Here is an 8,499-nt window from a genome sequence, read left to right on the forward strand (position 1 = left end):
AGAAGTTCCCTTACCTGGATGGGAAACCCCAGGCGGATGGAGAGACGTCCCAACCGGTTATACTTACGGTACCTTTCCTGGCCAGGATAAAAGGGAAGGACAGGAATGGATGGTCTCTGGGGACTGTTAAATCCCCCAGGACGTTAGATGGCAGCAATCCTGGATATCAGTGCTCATTTAGACACCATCAGGTAAAGCTGGAAATTGTAGTCCAGTAATGCAGCCCTGCTGGGGCTCAGGGGTGCCGCAACAGGGTGGTGCATGGAGATATACTCCCTACTATTTGGGACTTCCATATGACCCGGAAGTTCTTCCAACGGGCAATGCCGTGGCACTGGAAGTACTCCTGGTTCCTCAATAGAAAGGGACCACAATGCCTTGACCAGATGAGTAGGAGCTGAGAGGAAGGAAGGCAACATTCAACTGGAGGGGAACAGTGTAATGAGAGAGAAAGATGACCTGTGTTTTGTCTTGGTGTAAACGAGGTTTTTATGTAATAAACACCTTTGTGTACTGTATTCATGTTTGGAGTTTGGGGCTTAATGGCGCCCCCTAGCTTTCATGCCCAGCAGGCATAATTTGCAAGCAACCAAGGACATTGTATATAAAAATTTGAAAGAGAAAACTGCAGTACTACTTACAGCCAGAAAGTGCAACCAAGGCAGTGAAGGAGAAGAACTCTTTAACAAAGAAAGAAAAAGTGCGCTTGAACATCTTTCCACATGTCACAGAAAGCCAGATAGGAAAGGATCAAAGCATCGCCTACTTTAGATCATACCTACACCTACTTTAATTCTGACAGCTATTAATTGTAACTTAATAAATTATCTAAAGCCAGCCAATGTATTATAGTACTGGTGTCAGTGCAACTGGAAGGTACCTTTTAGATATTTCGATATTAGATATTTTTAGTTGTTCTAAGTTTCTTCCTAAATCCAGTAACAGAGTGCAGAGAAGCATTTATTTGTCATTGACTAGGAGTCCCAAAACATATACATCCTGATACGTTCCAAAAACAATTCCAATACTGCCCACAATGGGGATTTTACAAAAAGCTCTGTAAATACATGAACCACCGTGGAACACACTAGGCAAAAAGGAGTTGCAAGCAAAGGCACTCCAAGGAGAACAATTCTCAAAACAGAAATACAAGGCAAGGTCCAAACCAGAGCAAACAGGTTGAAAAAGCAGAAATACACAAAAAGCACAGAAAAAGGCACTAAAACTCAACCAAGCCAATGCGTATTCACAATGAACCACCAGGAACTGTGGACAACCCTCTGTTATTTATAGGGAGGAGGACAATTCCTGGTGGTGACTGGCAGGAGGCTTTGCGTCTTGGGGAACCACTCACAAAACACATGGAACATAGCAAAGGCAACTGATATATATAGAAAAAAAAAAAAAATAAAGAATGATGTGCATATTTTCCAACATAAAAGAATCAAAATTGAGCAAAAGAGAAACAAAATATGAATTTGAACCCCAGCCTGGAGAGTCACTCTCACCTTCGCACACAGAAACTCTGCACGGGAGGTAAGTCAGTGTAGATTAGCTGTGAATAAATCAATGCCATTGTGCTGCATTAGAAACTTAATAACTAACTAAAGAACTTATCCATCTTAACCACATGAATTGAAAGATTGGGATTCTTAAACTGGGTGCCTTTTTTCCATTGAAGAGAAAAGGTTCAACTAAGCTATCGTAAGTTTATATATGTATATGAACATATATCCATCTTCTATTATCCATAAGTTATAAATAAATTGTAGCATTTTGTTTATTGCAACAAGTGCCTATGGGTTATTTGTAGATAAAACAGTCTATTAGAATGCTGAACCACAATGGAGAAAGTGAAAGTATTTCATGTAGGCTACACCAGTTTATGAATCTCATTCATAAATTGTGCAGATCTCTTCATATTTCAGGTGTCCCAGCTGGAAAGTGAAACAGAGATCCCTCACTCAACCTAAATTCTTTTGGCATTCATGGGTAGGCACCTTGTTAATTGATTTAATTAATTACTGGCATTGCCAAAGGCAAAACTGATAATTATTCAACCGAGTGATTAATACAGCATTTTCCAACAATACACTAAATGCTGGCACCCATGATTTCAACAAAAACACAAAATAGCTGCACAGCAACATCATAAATAAGACGACAAAAATAACACTTTTCCAATGAAACTAATGTTAAAAAATAACTGCAGAAATTCATTTAGTTGACTCAGAAAAACCTAAATCATAACACCTTGCAGAAAGCCAGTCTAAGTCTACGGGGGTAATAACCATGACGGTCAAGAGCCATGAGGTAACAAAAATAATTTTAACAAACAGTTTGATGCAAAGCAAGAGCATACTGTATATGATGACAGGCAGACATGTACAACTGAAATGGTAGACAGAGAGCCAGCCTTAGTGTTGGCAGCACCTTGTACAAGGACACTAGTTGGCCTCCTACCCCTTACCCTTGCTCAAATACAATGGACCATCAGTTTTCTGATCTGCAAATATTATACATGTCAAGGGAAGCTGACTATTATTTGCTTAGGCAGACCTAAATGAATTATTATTTTATGAGCAACCAAATCTCACCAACTATGGAAAAACCTAGTATGTAATATCTTTCAGATTTTCAGCAAATTGAGAAAATGATGTCGCCCATATAATTATCTATCTCTAGATTTCATTTTTCTTGAACTTCACGTACACAATATTGTTTTTTTCATGTATCCATAACACCTTCCATTTAAATCACGCAGTCGCAGCATTTAAATCACGTGATCGTAATCCGACGTTTTCATTGGTAGGTGGTCTTTCTTCATTGGTCAGTGGAGTTGCTAGGTTTTTGTCTTGTAGTATGGAAAATACTGTGTACTTACTAGCTTCTTCCATCATGCAATGACCGGAATGAAGACATATTTGGCCATCATCACTTCCTTATAACATCAAGAAAGACATGGTAACGCCAAAAACTAAAAAAACTCAATTTTGAAAAAAATGGCAGTAACTAGATTTATCTATTGCACATGAGAAATGAATAGCTTACAATGTTTCCAATATTAAATCAGATATTTCCATTTATACCTGTATAATCTATTTTTGATTTCCTATTTAAACTATCTAGCATTGCTATAGGCCAGGGGTCCTCAATCACGGTCCTAAAGAGCCGCAGTGGCTGCAGGTTTTTGCTCCAACCCAGTTGCTTAATAAAAAGCACTTATTGCTAAAGTAACACTTCTGCTTCACTTTAGTGATTTTGAGCCCTTATTGCTTAATTTTGTCTTAAACAGCTATTTTAATTGCTCCTTATTATCAATAACATGCAAATGACAAGAAAGAGCAGCATTTCTCCATTTAGCTTATTTACATTTACACCTGTGTGTATTTATCTGCACTATTGGGTTTAATGAAATACTTGGAAGAAAAATGAAGAGAAAAAAGTGAAGGACTGAGAATTACTCGTCCATTTTAGCCTTCAAATCATTTGCATGATAGAATGGGAAAGAAAATCTAGGATATGAGAATGACCTGACATAGCAGAGTTAATTTAATTTCATAGCTTGTTAGTGCTTTATTGGCAAGAATTACTTTCTAATTAAGCAACCAGGTCAGAACAAAAACCTGCAGCCACTGCAGCTCTCCAGGACTGGGATTGAGGACCCCTGCTTTAGGCAATCCATGCCCTACTGAATTTATTAGGTGCATTTGCATATAATGCCAAAAGCACCTATTGCAGTCGCCCTGTCTGTCTGCAAGTCCACATGAAACCACTTGGTGTAGCAGTGGGCTAATTTTGTTGAAATTTGACATACTTATGCTGTGCAAAGTTTTGAAATTTCTCAATCTTTTACTAAAGAGTATTGGCAAATATTCAAACCTGTTTATAATTATAAAACATTCTCTGTAGGTTAGTTTACTGTTTCAAATTTTCTTTGAGAGTGCCGTGATCTTGTAAGTTCCTTTAAACAAAATCCCAAAATGAGGCTTCCAAACTAGCTGAAGGAGCAGGCCCTGAAAATAGGTAACTGGCCAATATACTACAATGTCCCAAAAACTTTGGCAAAAAAAAAAGCCCCAAAAGAAGAAGGGACACCGTCAACCTTTTGCCTGTAAAACAAAATTGTCAAACGAATAATGTTTATTGAATAAAACATTTATACCACAAAATAATACTCTGTAGCACAAGAAGCTCCAAAGAGCACAAAAGGCCCGAAAGGAGTTGCCTTAACAGAACAGGTAAACTGTAAACAAGTCCCAAAAACACAAAGGTTAAAAAACAGAGCAAATAGGTCTAAATCCAGAAAATCAAAAACCACAAAGCCATAATTAAAGTGAATTCACCAACATCCAGCACATACAATGTACCACAAGGAAATGTGTGTTTTCTCAGCCTTTATAGGGTCGAGGGCAGTCCCTTGACGATGGACAGATGGCCCCACCTCTTGAGGAACCACCCACAAAATACAAGTAATATGGAAGAAGCATGGATACATAGAAATTAAAAAACACCTAAACCTAATAAAAACACATACGGCAAATAATAAACATAAATGACTATACTAACATAAACAAAATAATCAAACATGGACAAAAAAGATGTAAAATGAATTGAAAAACACAAGCCAGGGGATAAACCCTGGCTGAAACACTGCAGGGAGAATTTACCTTTTTTACTTGCTCAAACAACCCTCTAGGAGGCAAAACAGTGAATCACCTGCAAAGTTGTGAGTGTAGCAGCGGCTTGTCCATGAAATGTCGTATGTGGATCCAGAGTGTGTGCAGATTTTTGTCACAGCAGCTCACTTCGTCTGTTCCTTGAACTCTCAGCAGGTAAGTGACTTGTTGTTTATGACCACAAAAGTGAAAAATGCATGAAATGTAACTAAATGAATGTAAGATGCTCCCTTACTGTGGCATGGTGACACAGCATAAGCATATACTCCAGGTTTGTGTTACTCTAAAAACAACCTCACAAATAGTCTGCAGATCTGAATGATGCAGCATTTCTCTGACACTGTAATTTATTGGCAAAGCACCACAATGACCTGGTAATCCACCTACAGCTAACCATATTCAGGTCTAGCCAGTGTTTGGATGGAGGTCATCTAGGAGAAGCTTGGGTTGCTGCTGGAAGGTGTGTTGGTGAAGACAAACATCGGGCACTTCCCCTGTGGTCTGAGTGTGGATCCCAATGTTGCAGTGCAGTGACAGGGACACTGCTCTGTAAAAATGACACCATCATTCAGATGTAAAACCAAGGTCCTGACTGTCTGTGGCCATTAAAGTTCTCTGGGCATCCTTCTTAGAGAACAAGGGTGTATCCTGATGTCCTTGCTAATTTACCTTCTGTTGCCTAGTCATTCTGGCCCCCTAATCATCCCCTGTTTTTAACCGTCTCTCTCTTACTCCTTCACCACCTAACAGCTAATGTGTGGTGAGCATACTGGTGCAAAAATGGCTGCCATCACATCATATAGGTGAACACTGCACATTGGTGGTGGTTGGCATGGCTCCCTACTCTCTATGTAAAGCGCTTTGAGTAGCAAGAAGAGCAGTATATAAATGTAAAGAATTATTATTATTATTTATTATTAACTAATAACTAATAACCCTGAGACTGACACAACGTCAGTGATAAACCCGGGGTCTCAGGATGTTTTCAGTCTTTGATCATTAGGCACCCTCACCTGGGCGACCCAGCAGGGGTTGATGAAACCCCTGCTTTTGTCCAAGTAACATTCTATACCAAATATTAGCCCTGCTAACCCAAAACCACCAAGAAGCCTTTTCAGCAGCATTAAGAATGTTATTGATGGCTCTTCTTATTGATGGCTTCAATGTGGTTACCGGCCTTCCATCCCCTTGCTCTGACACTCTGTTACCAGCCCTTCATACTTGACCGGCTTGTTCTTATATGTTCTTCAAGAACCACCTGCTTATTTAATTAAGCCATCATTACTATATTCACATTACTAGGCTGAAGTGACTCATATCTGATATTTTCATGGCTGCGTGGCCAAAGAAATAAGATTTTTACAAATCAGATTTTCGTCACTTTCATATGTGGTCCTAGATGAGATGCGTATCCAATTTGTGGCCGTGCAACATGAATAAAAATGGAATTCATGTTTTTTTTGTTTTTTTTTGCCTGCATGCATTAGCTGAGTACTGTAGTCATCAGCCAGCACTGGCAACATGGTAGAACAACAATGGAGGAGAGCTACAGCTGTGACGACAGTCACAGTCCCACCATTACTCTTGTGCTCCTCGTACACATACATCACTTGCTGTAGCAGTGCAGAATTAGCCACAAAAACAACAAAAGTTAGCCGTCTGGCTTTTTTTGGCCTTCTCAATCTGACAAACTTTGCTGTCCCCCACAGCATAATGCAATGCATACACTAGCTACTAGTGTGTCCTTTTTGTCAGTTTTAATACCATGTGTGAGTCACCTCACAAATGTGACACATTTTTGTTGTTGGTGACGCAGATGGCTGACGCACAAACATATTAATGGGCACATTTTTGCTGTTTTGGAAGACAGATGCGTTCACATTATAGTTAGATAGAGGTCATTTATGAGCATGAACCTTCAAGATACGCAAATTCGATCTGAGCAAAAAATCTGAATTGAGCAATGAGGCTTGTAATGTGAACATAGCGAAATATCAAGTCTGGCCTAAGTGTCTTTGCCAAAATGGTGTTGTGGAGTTTCGTCAATCTACCTGGAGCTCAGCCTGGAGATACCAGTCTTGTGCTATTGGCAGCAGGGAACCTGATGTCCTAGGTTGGCATTGTGCCTTCTCCCATGCTTTAACAAAAGCAATGGCCTGCTTAGCTGGATGTTGTTGCTTACTTTGGTGGATTCCTCTACAAATGGCATCTGCCACTTCCCCTTAGCACTTCATGATAATAACTTTATATAGCTTCTTATCATACAGTTACATGCAACTCAATGTGCTTTCCATTTATTAATCAACAAAAACAAAGTGCAGCATTTACTTGGATTATTATCATTAATTAATAATATGATAACTTCTAATAAATGTAAGTATACTAAATATAAAATCAACCAGGTATTGTTAAGCCAAATTGAAGCACTAAAATGCAAAACAAACCTTCACTCTTATCAGAAAGAGGTTTTCTAATTAAAATAATTATACATTACAGATGCCAATTGAACAACTAAATATAATTAATATATGTACACTATAAATAAATATATGCAGTATATATCTACATTTTATCTAGGCATATGTACATTGAGCACAAACAGTCTGATGTATTTAAAGTTAATGAAAAGATACAAAAGCAAATAAGACAGTCCATTACAGTTTCAGTTGATTTAGGATATGGATGAAGTTCTTGATTCCTGAATGTGATTGTTTGACCAGTTGACACGGAGGAGACGAAAACAAAAAAGTCCTATGATGGGGCATAGAAGAAAAATAAACCTCTGGAGGGCCACAGTTGGTAGACAGAAACGAGCAAATCAAATAGTTAAGTCTGATGGTAATCAGTTTCTGCGTCATGAAAGTCAGAATGGCATAGACCACCTGGTTGCCCACTCTCCACTAGGCACATACCACTTGGTCATAATGCCAGCAACACTTCTCCTCTGCCAATGTCTTTGGGCAGCAGCTTAGGATATACTTCAGTGACTCTGTCTTCTGGTACAGTGGTCATGCTGGTGAATAATCAAAATCCCAGCAGAAGACATTTTGTAATAGAAACTGTGGCTCTCGTCCAAGTCACAGTTACAACCAGATAATCTCTGTGCAGTCCCAGCCAACGCTGCCGTGCCTTTACTCTCTCAGTCACATGTGTTTTGTTTTTCCTTCAGTTTTGCTTTATGTATATGGGTTGAATTTTAATATTTTGATCTTGCAGCTTTCATCTGTGCATGTTATTTTTCACTTCTCTTCTCCTGGTCCATTTCACAGATATTTTACTAACGTCTCCTATTGTAGCCAAACAAAATCCTCAAACTAAGGCTGTTTGAGCCTTCTTTTTAAGAAGGCTGTTGAAATGGATTTCTTGTTCTTTCAAGAGTAAACCTGTATCATGTAGTCTGAATTCTCCATAGCCTCTGTCATCGTGTCTTTTCTTTGATAAGACATAACAGCGCTGTGGCTAAGTGGCCAGGCCTGTATATAGTGAAGAGCGGTGTCAGTGTGTATCTACTGAAGAAAAAAATGTAAAGGTTATTGCTATGCTGAAAACAGAAGAAGAGGTTAGAAGTATACTGTCTTGTTTGTGGAGATGTGTGTCTCTGAATGTATTTTCTTTTTCCTAGTGTTGCTTTACGTGCTTTGTTTATGACTATTAGATGTTCAAAACATCTAATAGTCCTAGTTCACTGAATGAACAAAAATAATCATTTTTAGTAAGAGCACTGTTTTCATGTAAAGCTGAAATGCGTATCTGTTTATTTACATTTGAGTGTTTCATGTGTCTTGGAGACAGGGTTAATGTACTGTACATTACTTAATTA

The sequence above is a fragment of the Polypterus senegalus genome, chromosome 5, assembly GCF_016835505.1.
Source record: "Polypterus senegalus isolate Bchr_013 chromosome 5, ASM1683550v1, whole genome shotgun sequence".
Lineage (NCBI taxonomy): Eukaryota > Metazoa > Chordata > Cladistia > Polypteriformes > Polypteridae > Polypterus > Polypterus senegalus.